Genomic DNA, 17,233 nt, shown 5'->3' with positions numbered 1-17,233 from the left:
CCTTTCACGTTTGATGTGGAACACGGAATTGCTCTGCACGCAGTGCAGGGGAATCGGGCCTCATGTCGCGTCGAGGGGGAAGTCTCATGGTTTTACTCGAGTTGCGCCCGGAACCTGGGGTATATTCTCGAGTTACGACGGGGAGGGCCCTTCCAGACACGTGTTTGTTCAGCGACGTCAGGACTCCTACCTAGGTGCGAGGGACACCTCGGGATTCTCCTTGAGTCTTGGCATGGCATTTGGGACGCATCTCCACGTGAAGCGGGAGACCCTGGGTCCCTTTCCACGTGCCACAGGGATCCTGGGACTCCTATCCATTTTCAAGAAGAGTCAGGCATCGTCTCCTTTGGAAGCATTGATCTCCGCAAACCTCTCGAGTTTTCAAAGGATGTGAGGCCTCCGGTCGCGATGAGGCGGAGGACTAGGACTTTCTCTGTTGTCTCCACAGGGGATTCAGACATCCCTTCGTCTTGGGAGATGCAAGACGAGCCTGCATTCAAATCACTGCAGGTTATCAGGCCTTACTTCGAGTCAGAGCATCTCGGTGTCCATTCCACTTGAGGCCACTAACTCAGGGTCCCTCTCACATACCTGTAGCTGAGAGAAGCCTCCTCTTGAGTTGCTTGTGGAAAGTTGGTATTCCTCTTGAGTCGAAGCCAGGGACTAAGCTCTCATCTCGAGTTGATTTGGGGTCCACGGAGAAATTTCGTGTTGCTCCAGTGACCTCAGGATCCCTCTAGACTTGAGACAGTGATCTTGGGTTTTCTCTGGAGTGCCATCAAGAAATCAAGTCTCCTTTCACGTTTGATGTGGAACACGGAATTGCTCTGCACGCAGTGCAGGGGAATCGGGCCTCATCTCGCGGCGAGGGGGATATCTCATGGTTTTTCTCGAGTTGCGGCCGGAACCTGGGGTATATTCTCGAGTTACGATGGGGAGGGCCCTTCCAGACACCTGTTTGTTCAGCGACGTCAGGACTCCTGCCTAGGTGCGAAGGACACCTCGGTATTCTCCTCGAGTCTTGGCATGGCAATTTTGACGCGTCTCCACGTGAGGCGGGAGACCCAGGGTCCCTTTCCACGTGCCACAGGGATCCTGGGACTCCTATCAATTTTCAAGAGGAGTCAGGCATCGTCTCCTTTGGAAGCATTGATCTCCGCGCACCTCTCGAGTTTTCAGAGGATGTGAGGCCTCGGCTTGCGGTGACGCGGAGAATTATGTCTTTCTCTCTGGTCTCCACAGGGGATTCAGACATCCCTTCATCTTGGGAGATGCAAGACGAGCCAGCATTCTATTCACTGCAGGGATTTCCGGCCTTACTTCGAGTCAGAGCATCTCGGTGTCCATTCCACTTGAGGCCACAAACTCAGGTGCCCTCTCACATACCTGTAGCTGAGAGAAGCCTCCTCTTGAGGTGCTTGTGGAAAGTTGGTATTCCTCTTGAGTCGAAGCCAGGGACTAAGCTCTCATCTCGAGTTGATTTGGGGTCCACGGAGCCCTTTCGAGTTGCTACAGTGACCTCAGATCCCTCTAGACTTGAGACAGTGATCTTGGGTTTTCTCTCGAGTGCCATCAAGGAAATCTAGGCTCCTTTCACGTTTGATGTGGAACACGGAATTGCTCTGCACGCAGTGCAGGGGAATCGGGCCTCATCTCGCGGCGAGGGGGAAGTCTCATGGTTTTTCTCGAGTTGCGGCCGGAACCTGGGGTATATTCTCGAGTTACGACGGGGAGGGCCCTTCCAGACACGTGTTTTTTCAGCGACGTCAGCACTCCTGCCTAGGTGCGAGGAACACCTCGGGATTCTCCTCGAGTTTTGGCATGGCAATTGGGACGCGTCTCCATGTGAGGCGGGAGACCCAGGGTCCCTTTCCACGTGCGACAGGGATCCTGGGACTCCTATCCATTTTCAAGAGGAGTCAGGCATCTTCTCCTTGGAAGCATTGATCTCCGCATACCTCTCGAATTTTCAAAGGATGTCAGGCCTCCGGTCGTGATGAGGCGGAGGACTAGGTCTTTCTCTGTGTTCTCCACAGGGGATTCATACATCCCTTCGTCTTGGGAGATGCAAGACGAGCCTGCATTCCATTCACTGCAGGGATATCCGGCCTTACTTCGAGTCAGAGCATCTCGGTGTCCATTCCACTTGAGACCAAAAACTCAGGGTCCCTCTCACATACCTGTAGCTGAGACAAGCCTCCTCTTGAGGTGCTTGTGGAAAGTTGGTATTCTTCTTGAGTCGAAGCCAGGGACTAAGCTCTCATCTCGTGTTGATTTGGGGTCCCGGAGCCCTTTCGTGTTGCTCCAGTGACCTCAGGATCCCTCTAGACTTGAGACAGTGATCTTGTGTTTTCTCTGGAGTGCCATCAAGGAAATCGAGGCTCCTTTCACGTTTGATTTGGAACACGGAATTGCTCTGCATGCAGTGCAGGGGAATCGGGGCTCGTCTTGCGGCAAGGGGGACGTCTCATAGTTTTTCTCGAGTTGCGGCCGGAACCTGGGGTATATTCTCGAGTTACGATGGGGAGGGCCCTTCCAGACACGTGTTTATTCAGCGACATCAGGACTCCTGCCTAGGTGCGAGGGACACCTCGGGATTCTCCTCGAGTCTTGGCATGGCAACTGGGACGCGTCTCCACGTGAGGCGGGAGACCCAGGGTCCCTTTCCACGTGCCACAGGGATCCTGGGACTCCTATCCATTTTCAAGAGGAGTCAGGCATCGTCTCCTTTGGATGTATTGATCTCCGCAGACCTCTCGAGTTTTCAAAGGATATGAGGCCTCCGGTTGCGTTGAGGCGGAGGACTAGGTCTTTCTCTGTGGTCTCCATAGGGGATTCAGACAACCCTTCGTCTTGGGAGATGCAAGACAGGCCTGCATTCAATTCACTGCAGGGATATCCAGCCTTACTTCGAGTCAGAGCATCTCGGTGTCCATTCCACTTGAGGCCACAAACTCAGGGTCCCTCTCACATACCTGTAGCTGAGAAAAGCCTCCTCTTGAGGTGCTTGTGGAAAGTTGGTATTCCTCTTGATTCGAAGCCAGGGACTAAGCTCTCATCTCGAGTTAATTGAGGTCCATGGAGCACTTTCTTGTTGCTACAGTGACCTCAGGATCCCTCTATACTTGAGACAGTGATCTTGGGTTTTCTCTGGAGTGCCATCAAGGAAATCAAGGCTTCTTTCACGTTTGATGTGGAAAACGGAATTTCTCTGCATGCAGTGCAGGGGAATCGGGCCTCAACTCGCGGCGCAGGGGAAATCTCATGGTTTTTCTCGAGTTGCGGCCGGAACCTGGGGTATATTCTCGAGTTACGACGGGGAGGGCCCTTCCAGACACGTGTTTGTTCAGCGACGTCAGGACTCCTGCCTAGGTGCGAGGGACACCTCGGGATTCTCCTCGAGTCTTGGCATGGCAATTGGGACGCGTCTCCACGTGAGGCGGGAGACCCAGGGTCCCTTTCCACGTGCCACAGGGATCCTGGGACTCCTATCCATTTTCAAGAGGAGTCAGGCATCGTCTCCTTTGGAAGCATTGATCTCTGCAGACCTCTCGAGTTTTCAAAGGATGTGAGGCCTCCAGTCACGATGAGGCGGAGGACTAGGTCTTTCTCTGTGGTCTCCTCAGGGGATTCAGACATCCCTTCATCTTGGGAGATGCAAGACGAGCCTGCATTCAATTCACTGCAGGGATATCCGGACTTACTTCGGATCAGAGCATCTCGGTGTCCATTCCACTTGAGGCCATAAACTCAGGGTCCTTCAAATATACCTGTAGCTGAGCGAAGCCTCCTCTTGAGGTGCTTGTGGAAACTTGGTATTCCTCTTGAGTCTAAGCCAGGGACTAAGCTCTCATCTCGAGTTGATTTGGGGTCGACGGAGCCCTTTCATGTTGCTCCAGTGACCTCAGGATCCCTCTAGACTTGAGACAGTGATCTTGGGTTTTCTCTGGAGTGCCATCAAGGAAATCAAGGCTCCTTTCACGTTTGATGTGGAACACGGAATTTCTCTGCATGAAGTGCAGGGGAATCGGGCCTCAACTCGCGGCGCGGTGGAAATCTCATGGTTTTTATCGAGTTGCGGCCGGAACCTGGGGTATATTCTCGAGTTACGACGGGGAGGGCCCTTCCAGACACGTGTTTGTTCAGCGACGTCAGGACTCCTGCCTAGGTGCGAGGGACACCTCCGGATTCTCCTCGAGTCTTGGCATGGCAATGGGGACGCGTCTCCAAGTGAGGCAGGAGACCCAGGGTCCCTTTCCACGTGCCACAGGGATCCTGGGACTCCTATCAATTTTCAAGAGGAGTCAGGCATCCTCTCCTTTGGAAGCATTGATCTCCGCGGACCTCTCGAGTTTTCAAAGGATGTGAGGCCTCTGTTCGCGTTGAGGCAGAGGACTAGGTCTTTATCTGTGGTCTCCACAGGGGATTCAGACATCCCTTCGTCTTGGGAGATGCAAGACGAGCCTGTATTCAATTAACTGCAGGGATATCCGGGCTTACTTCGAGTCAGAGCATCTCGGTGTCCATTCCACTTGAGGCCACAAACTCAGGGTCCCTCTCACATACCTGTAGCTGAGAGAAGCCTCCTCTTGAGGTGCTTGTGGAAAGTTGGTATTCCTCTTGAGTTGAAGCCAGGGTCTAAGCTCTCATCTCGAGTTGATTTGGGGTCCACGGAGCCCTTTCGTGTTGCTCCAGTGACCTCAGGATCCCTCTAGACTTGAGAGAGTGATCTTGGGTTTTCTCTGGAGTGCCATCAAGGAAATCAAGGCTCCTTTCACTTTTGATGTCGAACACGGAATTGCTCTGCACGCAGGGCAGGGGAATCGGGCCTCATCTCGCAGTGAGGGGGAAGTCTCATGGTTTTTCTCGAGATGCGGGCGGAACCTGGGGTATATTCTCGAGTTACGACGGGGAGGGCCCTTCCAGACACGTGTTTGTTCAGCGACGTCAGGACTCCTGCCTAGGTGCGAGGGACACCTCGGGATTCTCCTCGAGTCTTGGCATGGCAATTGGGACGCGTCTCCATGTGAGGCGGGATACCCAGGGTCCCTTTCCACGTGCTACAGGGATCCTGGGACTCCTATCCATTTTCAAGAGGAGTCAGGTATCGTCTCCTTTGGAAGCATTGATCTCCGCAGACCTCTCGAGTTTTCAAAGGATGTGAGGCCTCCGGTCGCGATGACGTGGAGGACAAGGACTTTCTCTGTGGTCTCCACAGGGGATTCAGACATCCCTTCGTCTTGGGAGATGCAAGACCAGCCTGCATTCAATTCACTGCAGGGATATCCGGCCTTACTTCGAGTCAGAGCATCTCGGTGTCCATTCCATTTGAGGCAACAAACTCAGGGTCCCTCTCACATACCTGTAGCTGAGAGAAGCCTCCTATTGAGGTGCTTGTGGAAAGTTGGTATTCCTCATGAGTCGAAGCCAGGGACTAAGCTCTCATCACGAGTTGTTTTGGGGTCCACGGAGCCCTTTCGTGTTGCTCCAGTGACCTCAGGATCCCTCTAGACTTGAGACAGTGATCTTGGGTTTTCTCTGGAGTGCCATCAAGGAAATCAAGGCTCCTTTCAAGTTTGATGTGGAACACGGAATTGCTCTGCACGCAGTCAGGGGAATCGGCCCTCATCTCGCGGCAAGGGGGATGTCTCATGGTTTTTCTCAAGTTGCAGGCGGAACCTGGGGTATATTCTCGAGTTACGACGGGGAGGGCCCTTCCAGATACGTGTTTGTTCAGCGACGTCAGGACTCCTTCCTAGGTGCGAGGGATAACTCGGGATTCTCCTCGAGTCTTGGCATGGCAATTGGGACGCGTCTCCACGTGAGGCGGGAGACCCAGTGTTCCTTTCCACATGCCAAAGGGATCCGGGGACTCCTATCCATTGTCATCAAGAGTCAGGCATCGTTTCCTTTGGAAGCATTGATCTCCGCGGACCTCTCGAGTTTTCAATGGATGTGAAGCCTCCGGTCTCGATGAGGCGGAGAACTAGGTCTTTCTCTGCTGTCTCCACAGGGGATCCAGACATCCCTTCGTCTTGGGAGATGCAAGACGAGCCTGCTTTCAATTCACTGCAGGGATATCCGGCCTTACTTCGAGTCAGAGCATCTCGGTGTCCATTCCACTTGAGGCCACACACTCAGGGTCCCTCTCACATACCTGTAGCTGAGAGAAGCCTTCTCTTGAGGTGCTTGTGGAAAGTTGGTATTCCTCTTGAGTCGAACCCAGGGACTATGCTCTCATCTCGAGTTGATTTGCGGTCCACGGAGACCTTTCGTGTTGCTCCAGTGACCTCAGGATCCCTCTAGACTTGAGACAGTGATCTTGGGTTTTCTCTGGAGTGCCATCAAGGAAATCTAGGCTCCTATCATGTTTGATGTGGAACACGGAATTGCTCTGCACGCAGTGCAGGGGAATTGGGCCTCATCTCGCGGCGAGGGGGAAGTCTCATGGTTTTTCTCGAGTTGCGGCCAGAACCTGGGGTATATTCTCGAGTTACGACAGAGAGGGCTCTTCCAGACACGTGTTTGTTCAGCGACGTCAGGACTCCTGCCTAGGTGCGAGGGACACCTCGGGATTCTCCTCAAGTCTTGGCATTGCAATTGGGACGCGACTCCACGTGAGGCGGGAGACCCAGGGTCCCTTTCCACGTGCCACAGGGATCCTGGGACTCCTATCCATTTTCAAGAGGACTCAGGCATCGTCTCCTTTGAAAGCATTGATCTCCGCGGACCTCTCTAGTTTTCAAAGGATGTGAGGATTCCGGTCGAGAAGAGGCGGAGAACTAGGTCTTTCTCTGTGGTCTCCACAGGGGATTCAGACATCCCTTCGTCTTGGAAGATACAAGATGAGCCTGCATTCAATTTACTGCAGGGATATCTGGCCTTACTTCGAGTCAGAGCATCTCGATGTCCATTTCACTTCAGGCAACAAACTCAGGGTTCCTCTCACATACCTGCAGCTGAGAGAAGCCTCCTCTTGAGGTGCTTGTGGAACGTTGGTATACCTCTTGAGTCGAAGTCAGGGACTAAGCTCTCATCTCGAGTTGATTTCCGGTCCTTGGAGCCCTTTCGTGTTGCTACAGTGACCTCAGGTTCCCTCTAGACTTGAGACAGTGATCTTGGGTTTTCTCTGGAGTGCCATCAAGGAAATCAAGGCTCCTTTCACGTTTGATGTGGAACACGGAATTGCTCTGCACACAGTGCAGGGGAATCGGGCCTCATCTCGCGGCGAGGTGGAAGTCTCATGGTTTTTCTCGAGTTGCGGCCGGAACCTGGGATATATTCTCGAGTTACGACGGGGAGGGCCCTTCCAGACACGTGTTTGTTCAGGGACGTCAGGACTCCTGCCTAGGTGCGAGGGACACCTCGGGATTCTCCTCGAGTCTTGGCATGGAAATTGCGAGGCGTCTCCACGTGAAAGGGAGACCCAGGTTCCCTTTCCCCGTGCCACAGGGATCCTGGGACTCCTATCAATTTTCAAGAGGAGTCAGGCATCCTCTCCTTTGGAAGCATTGATCTCCGCGGACCTCTCGAGTTTTCAAAGGATGTGAGTCCTCCGCTCACGATGTGGCGAGAACTAGGTCTTTCTCTGTGGTGTCCTCAGGGGATTCAGACATCCCTTCATCTTGGGAGATGCAAGACGAGCCTGCATTCAATTCACTGCAGGGATATCCGGCCTTACTTCGAGTCACAGCGTCTCGGTGTCCATTCCACTTGAGGCCACAAACTCAGGGTCCCTCTCACATACCTGTAGCTGAGAGAAGCCTCCTCTTGAGGTGGTTGTGGAAAGTTTGTATTCCCCTTGAGTCGAAGCCAGGGACTAAGCTCTCATCTCGAGTTGATTTGGGGTACACGGAGCCCTTTCTTGTTGCTACAGTGACCTCAGGATCCCTCTAGACTTTAGACAGTGATCTTGGGTTTTCTATGGAGTGCCATCAAGGAAATCAAGGCTCCTTTCACGTTTGATGTGGAACACGGAATTGCTCTGCACGCAGTGCAGGGGAATCGGGCCTCATCTCGCGGCGAGTGGGAAGTCTCATGGTTGTTCTCGAGTTGCGGCCGGAACCCGCGGTATATTCTCGATTTACGACGGGGAGGGCTCTTCCAGACACGTGTTTGTTCAGCGACGTCAGGACTCCGGCCTAGGTGCGAGGGACACCTCGGGATTCTCCTCGAGTCTTGGCATGGCAATTGGGACGCGTCTCCACGTGAGGCGGGAGACCCAGGGTCCCTTTCCACGTGCCACAGGGATCCTGGGTCTCTTATCAATTTTCAAGAGCAGTCAGGCATCGTCTCCTTTGGAAGCATTGATCTCCGCGGACCTCTCGAGTTTTCAAAGGATGCGAGGCCGCCGCTCGCGATGTGGCGGAGAAGTAGGTCTTTCTCTGTGGTCTCCACAGGGGATTCAGACATCCCTTCGTCTTGGGAGATGCAAGACGAGCCTGCATTCCATTCACTGCCAGGATATCCGGCCTTACTTCAAGTCAGAGCATCTCGGTGTACATTCCACTTGAGGCCACAAACTCAGGGTCCCTCTCACATACCAGTAACTGAGAGAGGCCTCCTCTTGAGGTGCTTGTGGAAAGTTGGTATTCCTCTTGAGTCGAAGCCAGGGACTAAAGCTCTCATCTCGTGTTGATTTGGGGTCCACGGAGCCCTTTCATGTTGCTCCAGTGACCTCAGGATCCCTCTAGTCTTGAGACAGTGATCTTGGGTTTTCTCTGGAATGCCATCAAGGAAATCAAGGCTCCTCTCATGTTTGGTGTGGAACACGGAATTGCTCGGCACGCAGAGCAGGGGAATCGGGCCTCATCTCGCGGCAAGGCGGAAATCTCATGGTTTTTCTCGAGTTGCGGCTGGAACCTGGGGTATATTCTCGAGTTACGACGGGGAGGGCCCTTCCAGACACGTGTTTGTTCAGCGACGTCAGGACTCCTGCCTAGGTGCGAGGGACACCTCGGGATTCTCCTAGAGTCTTGACATGGAAATTGGGACGCGTCTCCATGTGAGGTGGGAGACCCAGGGTCCCTGTCCACGTGCCACAGGGATCCTGGGACTCCTATCCCTTTTCAAGAAGAGTCAGGCATCGTCTCCTTTGGAAGCATTGATCTCCGCAGACCTCTCGAGTTTTCAAAGGATGTGAGGCCTCCGGTCGCGATGAGGCGGAGAACTAGGTCTTTCTCTGTGGTCTCCACAGGGGATTCAGACATCCCTTCGCCTTGGGAGATGCAAGACAAGCCTGCATTCAATTCACTGCAGGGATATCCAGCCTTACTTCGAGTCAGAGCATCTCGGTGTCCATTCCACTTGAGGCCACAAACTCAGGGTCCCTCTCACATACCTGTAGCTGAGAGAAGCCTCCTCTTGAGTTGCTTGTGGAAAGTTGGTATTCCTCTTGAGTCGAATCCAGGGACTAAGCTCTCATCTCGAGTTGATTTGGGGTCCATGGGCCCCTTTCGTGTTGCTCCAGTGACCTCAGGATTCCTCTAGTCTTGAGACAGTGATCTTGGGTTTTCTCTGGAGTGCCATCAAGGAAATCAAGGCTCCTTTCACGTTTGATGTGGAACACGGAATTTCTCTGCAAGCAGTGCAGGGGAATCGGGCCTCATCTCGCGGCGAGCGGGAAGTCTCAGGGTTTTTCTCGAGTTGCGGCCGGAACCTGGGGTATATTCTCAAGTTACGACGGGGAGGGCCCTTCCAGACCCCTGTTTGTTCAGCAACGTCAGGACTCGGGCCTAGGTGCGAGGGACACCTCGGGATTCTCCTCGAGTCTTGGCATGGCAATTTGGAAGCGTCTCCACGTGAGGCGGGAAATCAAGGGTCTCTTTCCACGGGCCAGAGTGATCCTGGGACTCCTATCCATTTTCAAGAGGAGTCAGGCATCGTCTCCTTTGGAAGCATTGATCTCCGAGGACCTCTCGAGTTTTCAAAGGATGTGAGGTCTCCGGTCGCTGTGTGGCGAGAACTAGGTCTTTCTCTGTGGTCTCCACAGGGGATTCAGACATCCCTTCGTCTTGGGAGATGCAAGAAGAGCCTGCACTCAATTCACTGCATGGATATCCGGCCTTACTTCGAATGAGAGCATCTCGGTGTACATTCCTCTTGAGGCCACAAACACAGGGTCCCTCTAACATACCTGTAGCTGAGAGAAGCCTCCTCTTGAGGTGCTTGGGGAAAGTTGGTATTCCACTTGAGTCGAAGCCAGGGACTAAGCTCTCATCTCGTGTTGATTTGGGGTCCACGGAGACCTTTCGTGTTGCTACAGTCACCTGAGGATCCCTCTAGACTTGAGACAGTGATCTTGGGTTTTCTCTGGAGTGCCATCAAGGAAATCAAGGCTCCTTTCACGTTTGATGTGGAACACGGAATTGCTCTGCACGCAGTGCAGGGGATTCGGGCCTCATCTCGGAGCGAAGCGGATGTTTCATGGTTTTTCTCCACTTGTGGCTGGAACCTGGGGTATATTCTCGAGTTACGACGTGGGGGGCCCTTCCAGAAGCGTGTTTGTTCAGCGACGTCAGGACTCCTGCCTAGGTGCGAGGGACACCTCAGGATTCTCCTCGAGTCTTGGCATGGCAATTGGGACGCTTCTCTACGTGAGGCGGGAGACCCAGGGTCCGTTTCCACGTGCCACAGGGATCCTGGGACTCCTATCCATTTTCAAGAGGAGTCAGGCATCGTCTCCTTTGGAAGCATTGATCTCCGCGGACCTCTCAAGTTTTCAAAGGATGTGAGGCCTCCGGTCTCGATGAGGCGGAGAACGAGGTCTTTCTCTGTGGTCTCCACTGGGGATTCAGACATCCCTTCGTCTTGGGAGATGCAAGACGAGCCTGCACTCAATTCACTGCAGGGCTATCCAGCCTTACTTCGAGTCAGAACATCTCGGTGTCCATTCCATTTGAGGCCACAAACTCAGGGTCCCTCTCACATTCCTGTAGCTGAGAGAAGCCTCCTCTTGAGGTGCTTGTGGAAAGTTGGTATTCCTCTTGATTCGAAGCCAGGGACTAAGCTCTCATCTCGAGTTGATTTGGGCTCCAGGGAGCCCTTTCGTTTTGCTCCAATGACCTCAGGTCCCTGTAGACTTGAGACAGTGATCTTGGGTTTTCTCTGGAGTGCCATCAAGGAAATCAAGGCTCCGTTCACGTTTGATGTGGAACACGGAATTGCTCGGCACGCAGTGCAGGGGAATAGGGCCTCATTTCACGGCGAGGGGAAGTCTCATGGTTTTTCTCGAGTTGCGGCCGGAACCTGGGGTATATTCTCGAGTTACGACGGGGAGGGCCGTGCAAGAAAAGTGTTTGTTCACTGACATCATTACTCCTGCCTAGGTGCGAGGGACACCTCGGGATTCGCCTGGAGTATTGGCATGGCAATTGGGACGGGTCTCCACGTGAGGCGGGAGACCCAGGGACCCTTTCCACGTGCCACAGGGATCCTGGGACTCCTATTCACTTTCAAGAGGAGTCAGGCATCGTCGCCTTTGGAAGCATTGATCTCCGCGGACCTCTCGAGTTTTCAAAGGATGTGAGGCGTCCGGTCGCGATGAGGCGAGAACTATGTCTCTCTGTCGTCTCCACAGGGGATTCAGACATGCCTTCGTCTTGGGAGATGCAAGACTAGCCTGCATTCAATTCACTGCAGGGATATCCGGCCTTACTTCGAATCAGAGCATCTCGGTGTATATTCTACTTGAGGCCACAAATTCAGGGTCCCTCTCACATACCTGTATCAGAGAGAAGCCTCCTCTTGAGGTGCTTGTGGAAAGTTGGTATTCCTCTTGAGTCAAAGCCAGGGACTAAGCTATCATCTCGAGTTGATTTGGGGTCCACAGAGCCCTTTCGTGTTGCTACAGTGACCTCAGGGTCCCTCTAGACTTGAGACAGTGATCTTGGGTTTTCTCTGGAGTGCCATCAAGGAAATCAAGGCTCCTTTCACGTTTGATGTGGAACACAGAATTGCTCTGCACGCAGTGCAGGGAAATCGGGCCTCATCTCGCGGCGAGGTGGAAGTCTCATGGTTTTTCTCGAGTTGCGGCCGGAACCTGGGGTATATTCTTGAGTTACGACAGGAAGGGCCCTTCCAGACACGTGTTTGTTCAGCGACGTCAGGACTCCTTCCTAGGTGCTAGGGTCACCTCGGGATTCTCCTCGAGTCTTGGCATGGTAATTGGGACGCGTCTCCACGTGAGTAGGAGACCCAGGGTCCCTTTCCACACTCCACAGGGATCCTGGGACTCCTATCCATTTTCATGAGGAATCAGGCATCGTTTCCTTTGGAAGCTTTGATCTCCGCGGACCTTTCGAGTTTTCAAAGGATGTGAGGCCTCCGGTCGCAATGAGGCGGAGAACTAGGTCTTTCTCTGTGGTCTCCACAGGGGATACAAACATCCCTTCGTCTTGGGAGATGCAAGACGAGCCTGCATTCAATTCACTGCGGGGATATCCAGCCTTACTTCGAGTCAGAGCATCTCGGTGTCCATTCCACTTGAGGCCACACTCAGGGTCCCTCTCACATACCTGTAGCTGAGAAAAGCCTCCTCTTGAGGTGCTTGTTTAAAGTTGGTATTCCTCTTGAGTCGAAGCCAGGGACTAAGCTCTCATCTCGAGTTGATTTGGGGTGTACGGAGCCCTTTCGTGTTGCTACAGTGACCTCAGTATCCCTCTAGACTTGAGAGAGTGATCTTGGTTTTTCTCTGGAGTGCCATCAAGGAAATCAAGGCTTTTTTCTCGTTTGATGTGGAACACGGAATTGCTCTGCACGCAGTGCAGGGAAATTGGGCCTCATCTCGCGGCTAGATGGAAGTCTCATGGTTTTTCTCGAGTTGCGGCCGGAACCTGGGGTATATTCTCAAGTTACGACGAGGAGGGCCCTTCCAGACACGTGTTTGTTCAGCGTCGTCAGGACTCCTGCCTAGGTGCGAGGGACACCTCGGGATTCTCCTCGAGTCTTGACATGGCAATTGGGACGCGTCTCCACGTGAGGCGGGAGACCCAGAGTCCCTTTCCACGTGCCACAGGGATCCTGGGACTCCGATCCATTTTCAAGTGGAGTCAGGCATCGTCTCCTTTGGAAGCATTGATCTCCGCGGACCTCTCGAGTTTTCAAAGGATGTGAGGCTTCCGGTCGCGATGAGGCGGAGAACTAGGTCTTTCACTGTGGTCTCCACAGGGGATTCAGACATCCCTTCGTCTTGGGAGATGCAAGACCAGCCTGCATTCAATTCACTGCAGGGATATCCGGCCTAACTTCGAGTCAGAGCTTCTCGGTGTCCATTCCACTTGAGGCCACAAACTCAGGGTCCCTCTCACATACCTGTAGCTGAGAGAAGCCTCCTCTTGAGGTGCTTGTGGAAAGTTGGTATTCCTCTTGAGTCGAAGCCAGGGACTAAGCTCTCATCTCGAGTTGATTTGGGGTCCACGGAGCCCTTTGGTGTTGCTACAGTGACCTCAGGATCCCTCTAGACTTGAGACAGTGATCTTGGGTTTTGTCTGGAGTGCCATCAAGGAAATCAAGGCTCCTTTCACGTTTGATGTGGAACACGGAATTGCTCTGCACGCAGTGCAGGGGAATCGGGCCTCATTTCGCGCCGAGGGGGAAGTCTCATTGTTTCTCTAGAGTTGCGGCCGGAACCTGGGGTATATTCACGAGTTGCGACGGGGAGGGCCCTTTCAGACACGTGTTTGTTCAGCGACGTCAGGACTCCTGCCTAGGTGCCAGGGACACCTCGGGATTCTCCTCGAGTCTTGGCATTGCCATTGGGACACGTCTCCACGTGCGGCGGGAGACCCAGGCTCCCTTTCCACGTGCCACACGGATCCTGGGACTGCTATCCATTTTCAAGAGTAGTCAGGCATCTTCTCCTTTATAAGCATTGATCTCCGAGGACCTCTCGAATTTTCAAAGGATGTGAGGCCTCCAGTCGCGATGTGGCGAGAACTAGGTCTTTCTTATGGTCTCCACAGGGGACTCAGACATCCCTTCGTCTTGGGAGATGCAAGACGAGCCTGCATTCAATTCACTGCAGGAATATCCGGCCTTACTTCGAGTCAGAGCATCTCGGTGTCCATTCCACTTGAGGCCACAAACTCAGGGTCCATCTCACATACCTGTAGCTGAGAGAAGCCTCCTCTTGAGGTGCTTGTGGAAAGTTGGTATTCCTCTTGAGTCGAAGCCAGGGACTAAGCTCTCATCTCGAGTTGATTTGGGGTCCACGGAGCCCTTTCGTGTTGCTACAGTGACCTCAGGATCCCTCTAGACTTGAGACATTGATCTTGGGTTTTCTCTGGAGTGCCATCAAGGAAATCAAGGATTTTTTCTCGTTTGATGTGGAACACAGAATTGCTCTACACGCAGTGCAGGGGAATCGGGCCTCATCTCGCGGCAAGGGGGATGTCTCATGGTTTTTCTCAAGTTGCGGCCGGAACCTGGGGTATATTCTCGAGTTACGACGGGGAGGGCCCTTTCAGAAACCTGTTTGTTCAGCGACGTCAGGACTCCTGCCTAGGTGCGAGGGACACCTCGGGATTCTCCTCGAGTCTTGGAATGGCAATTGGGACGCGTCTCCACGTGAGGCGGGAGACCCAGGGTCCCTTTCCAAGTGCCACAGCGATCCTGGGATTCCTATCCATTTTCAAGAAGAGTCAGGAATCTTCTCCTTTGGAAGCATTGATCTCCGCGGACCTCTCGAATTTTCAAAGGATGTGAGGCCTCCGGTCGCGATGTGGCGAGAACTAGGTCTTTCTTATGGTCTCCACAGGGGACTCAGACATCCCTTCGTCTTGGGAGATGCAAGACGAGCCTGCATTCAATTCACTGCAGGGATATCCGGCCTTACTTCGAGTCAGAGCATCTCGGTGTCCATTCCACTTGAGGCCACAAATTCAGGGTCCCTCTCACATACCTGTATCAGAGAGAAGCCTCCTCTTGAGGTGCTTGTGGAAAGTTGGTATTCCTCTTGAGTCAAAGCCAGGGACTAAGCTATCATCTCGAGTTGATTTGGGGTCCACAGAGCCCTTTCGTGTTGCTACAGTGACCTCAGGGTCCCTCTAGACTTGAGACAGTGATCTTGGGTTTTCTCTTGAGTGCCATCAAGGAAATCAAGGCTCCTTTCACGTTTGATGTGGAACACAGAATTGCTCTGCACGCAGTGCAGGGAAATCGGGCCTCATCTCGCGGCGAGGTGGAAGTCTCATGGTTTTTCTCGAGTTGCGGCCGGAACCTGGGGTATATTCTTGAGTTACGACAGGAAGGGCCCTTCCAGACACGTGTTTGTTCAGCGACGTCAGGACTCCTTCCTAGGTGCTAGGGTCACCTCGGGATTCTCCTCGAGTCTTGGCATGGTAATTGGGACGCGTCTCCACGTGAGTAGGAGACCCAGGGTCCCTTTCCACACTCCACAGGGATCCTGGGACTCCTATCCATTTTCATGAGGAATCAGGCATCGTTTCCTTTGGAAGCTTTGATCTCCGCGGACCTTTCGAGTTTTCAAAGGATGTGAGGCCTCCGGTCGCAATGAGGCGGAGAACTAGGTCTTTCTCTGTGGTCTCCACAGGGGATACAGACATCCCTTCGTCTTGGGAGATGCAAGACGAGCCTGCATTCAATTCACTGCGGGGATATCCAGCCTTACTTCGAGTCAGAGCATCTCGGTGTCCATTCCACTTGAGGCCACACTCAGGGTCCCTGTCACATACCTGTAGCTGAGAAAAGCCTCCTCTTGAGGTGCTTGTTTAAAGTTGGTATTCCTCTTGAGTCGAAGCCAGGGACTAAGCTCTCATCTCGAGTTGATTTGGGGTGTACGGAGCCCTTTCGTGTTGCTACAGTGACCTCAGTATCCCTCTAGACTTGAGAGAGTGATCTTGGTTTTTCTCTGGAGTGCCATCAAGGAAATCAAGGCTTTTTTCTCGTTTGATGTGGAACACGGAATTGCTCTGCACGCAGTGCAGGGAAATTGGGCCTCATCTCGCGGCTAGATGGAAGTCTCATGGTTTTTCTCGAGTTGCGGCCGGAACCTGGGGTATATTCTCAAGTTACGACGAGGAGGGCCCTTCCAGACACGTGTTTGTTCAGCGTCGTCAGGACTCCTGCCTAGGTGCGAGGGACACCTCGGGATTCTCCTCGAGTCTTGACATGGCAATTGGGACGCGTCTCCACGTGAGGCGGGAGACCCAGAGTCCCTTTCCACGTGCCACAGGGATCCTGGGACTCCGATCCATTTTCAAGTGGAGTCAGGCATCGTCTCCTTTGGAAGCATTGATCTCCGCGGACCTCTCGAGTTTTCAAAGGATGTGAGGCTTCCGGTCGCGATGAGGCGGAGAACTAGGTCTTTCACTGTGGTCTCCACAGGGGATTCAGACATCCCTTCGTCTTGGGAGATGCAAGACCAGCCTGCATTCAATTCACTGCAGGGATATCCGGCCTAACTTCGAGTCAGAGCTTCTCGGTGTCCATTCCACTTGAGGCCACAAACTCAGGGTCCCTCTCACATACCTGTAGCTGAGAGAAGCCTCCTCTTGAGGTGCTTGTGGAAAGTTGGTATTCCTCTTGAGTCGAAGCCAGGGACTAAGCTCTCATCTCGAGTTGATTTGGGGTCCACGGAGCCCTTTGGTGTTGCTACAGTGACCTCAGGATCCCTCTAGACTTGAGACAGTGATCTTGGGTTTTGTCTGGAGTGCCATCAAGGAAATCAAGGCTCCTTTCACGTTTGATGTGGAACACGGAATTGCTCTGCACGCAGTGCAGGGGAATCGGGCCTCATTTCGCGCCGAGGGGGAAGTCTCATTGTTTCTCTAGAGTTGCGGCCGGAACCTGGGGTATATTCACGAGTTGCGACGGGGAGGGCCCTTTCAGACACGTGTTTGTTCAGCGACGTCAGGACTCCTGCCTAGGTGCCAGGGACACCTCGGGATTCTCCTCGAGTCTTGGCATTGCCATTGGGACACGTCTCCACGTGCGGCGGGAGACCCAGGCTCCCTTTCCACGTGCCACACGGATCCTGGGACTGCTATCCATTTTCAAGAGTAGTCAGGCATCTTCTCCTTTATAAGCATTGATCTCCGAGGACCTCTCGAATTTTCAAAGGATGTGAGGCCTCCAGTCGCGATGTGGCGAGAACTAGGTCTTTCTTATGGTCTCCACAGGGGACTCAGACATCCCTTCGTCTTGGGAGATGCAAGACGAGCCTGCATTCAATTCACTGCAGGAATATCCGGCCTTACTTCGAGTCAGAGCATCT

Source organism: Dama dama, chromosome 13, assembly GCF_033118175.1.
Source record: "Dama dama isolate Ldn47 chromosome 13, ASM3311817v1, whole genome shotgun sequence".
NCBI lineage: Eukaryota > Metazoa > Chordata > Mammalia > Artiodactyla > Cervidae > Dama > Dama dama.
Note: the sequence above shows the minus strand (reverse complement) of the source record.